This window comes from Octopus bimaculoides, chromosome 3 (genome assembly GCF_001194135.2).
Source record: "Octopus bimaculoides isolate UCB-OBI-ISO-001 chromosome 3, ASM119413v2, whole genome shotgun sequence".
Lineage (NCBI taxonomy): Eukaryota > Metazoa > Mollusca > Cephalopoda > Octopoda > Octopodidae > Octopus > Octopus bimaculoides.
In genome coordinates, this window is record NC_068983.1 from 107,007,049 (window position 1) to 107,009,833 (window position 2,785).

Consider the following 2,785-nt stretch of genomic DNA (forward strand, 5'->3'; position numbering starts at 1 on the left):
ATATATATATATATATATATATATATATATATATATATATATATATATATATATATATATATATATATATATATATATACATACACATATATGTATGTATATATATATAACATATATATGTGTGTATATATATAACATATATATGTTAAATAACATGAGATAACAGTGCCAAGGCTGTGTGGAATTTTCAGGACATTTATAAAGAGAGAGTTAGTCTCACAGCTGTTTCTGGGATATTAGGGATATCCCTTCATCAGAGACAAATTTACTTGTCTCTAGGCTAAACCTATTGATGACAGTGTTCTTCATCCCTGGGGCTTCAGATTTGATATGTGCTAAAATCTTGTCCTTATTATGTACAATCATCAATACAGTTGTCTGACTCATCCCAAAAGATCGTGCAATTTCTACCACTTTTTCACCTTTTTCATGCCGTTTTATCATAGCCAGTTTATCTTCCAGCATTATAATCCCGAGTGACAATTACACCTAATGGTAGATATTGGAAATACAGTGCAATATAAGCTCCAAAAGACTAATGGATAAGACAACACAGCAGATTTCATGATTTTGTTCACTAAGCCAGTGCTACTGAAAGTGGTGGCTTGTCATCAACTGCCAGTATGCAGTGAGTTTCCAGAAAAGAAAGAAACATTGTAGAATGCCTATAGAATGCTTATAAAACGCTTATGTAATATTGTATTATTTGTTTACAAAATAGATATAAGATAAAAAATTATCAACTTTTATTATATTCATTATATATATTGTTTCTGGTATAAATTAATATTACTAACAAATATTACTGGTCCCTGGCATATTGGAAAAATAATCTACTGGTACACCACATCAGATAGTTTGAGAAGCACTGCACTAAGCTACACTACTTTATGGTGTGTATATTAACAATTATTGTACACCTTTTAAAAATTTGATTTTATATGCTTTTATTCTTATTTATTGTATGGTAACATGATGATTTTATGTGCTTTTAATGGTTTTCCAGTGATTTTATGATTCCAATATTTGTGGCGGACAGATGTAAAGTCAAGTAAAATGACTTAACTTGATTTTTATTTTTCCATATATGATTTTTGAAAAAAGATGTATAATCGAAAACAACTTAAGCCAAGTTATACCTGTTTATATACATGTGTGTGTGTGTGTGTGTGTATACTGTATTATATATAAATACATATATGTCTATATATATATATATATATATATATATATATATATATAATATATATGTTATATATATCTATGTATATTGTACAACACTCACTCTCTGGGCCGAAATAGTAGATTCCAGTGACAAGCAAAGCAAGATGACTTGTACAAGTGTTGTATAAGCATTTATCTCTGAAATCCAATGAAGTACAGATGTCCCTGACAAAACACCATCATCATACAATTATCACTTTTCCAAAATCCTATGGCAATAGAGGTGTGGCAATGTATGCAGACTTGACTGGTTGGAAGCATACTGTTACAAATTTGCACATAAGGTGGCAGGATTCTTATCTTAACATTGCTAACATGCTTTCATGGACAGGAACAGTTTTCGGTGGAGAATCCGTGTCTGAGCAGCCCTTTTAAGGAGAACACTGCTCACCTGGATATCTGGGAAAGTGATAGAAAAGGTGCTCTGAATAGTCTGTCTTTTCTCTGCTGGTTAGTTTACTGTGGCTAACAGTGGTTCAATTTAGCAGGAATGAACAAAGAATTGATATAAACAATGATAGCAAGTATGCAAGGAATAAGGTTTCTTTTAACCTAGCTTGTTGGAATGTGAGAACCCTTTTAAATTGAGCTCATAGGGCTGAAAGAAGAACACCTCTTGTAACTAAGGAACTAAGGCATCTTAATGTTGATATTGCAACTCTTTCTGAAACAAGATATTCAGATGAAGATCATCTTGTTGAAAGAGCAGCAGGTTTTACATTATTCTGGGTTGGGAAACTGAAGGGAGAAAAAAATGAAGGTGGTTTTGGGTTTGCAATCTGAAGTGATTTGCTAAAGGACCTAGAAAAACCACAAAGCATAGACAAAGGCATAATGTAACTCTGGATCCCCCTTTCTTGTGGATCTTTAGTAACTATTGTCTCTATTTATGCTCTTACACTTTCAGCTAGTGAGGAAAATATCCATGCATTTTATGAGGAGCATAAAAGAAGTGTTCTGTTAGTCCCTTTGAATGAGAAGTTGGTTGTGCTTGGTGACTTTAATGAGCGTGCTGGTAGAGACTATGGTGCTTGAAATGTACTTGGGTATTACAGAATAGGAAAGGTGAACAACAATGGGTTGCATCTGTGACAAATGTGCTCTGAGCTAGTCTTAGTTGCTGAGAATAAGTTTCATCATATGTTGAAGTATAAAGTTCCTGGATTCACTCAAGATCAAAGTAAGGTCACATGATTGACTTTGTATGAACTTGGACAGTTGACTTACAAGATTTGTGCAATCTCAGGGAATTGTGAGGTGGTGATTATGATACTGATCACCAAATGGTTAGGGCTAAGTTCAAGTTTAGGGTCCACAAGAAGATTCATAGTGCAAGAAGATACAGGCATGGCGGTGTGGTAGGATGCTTACTTCCCAACCACATAGTTCTAGGTTCAGTCTCACTGTGTGGCATATTGGGAAAATGTCTTCTACTATAGCCTCAGGCAAACCAAAGCCTTTTGAGTGGATTTGGTAGACAGAAACTGAAAGAAGCCCATTGTATATATGTACATGTATGTATGTATGTATGCATATATTTATATATTATTTATTTTATATA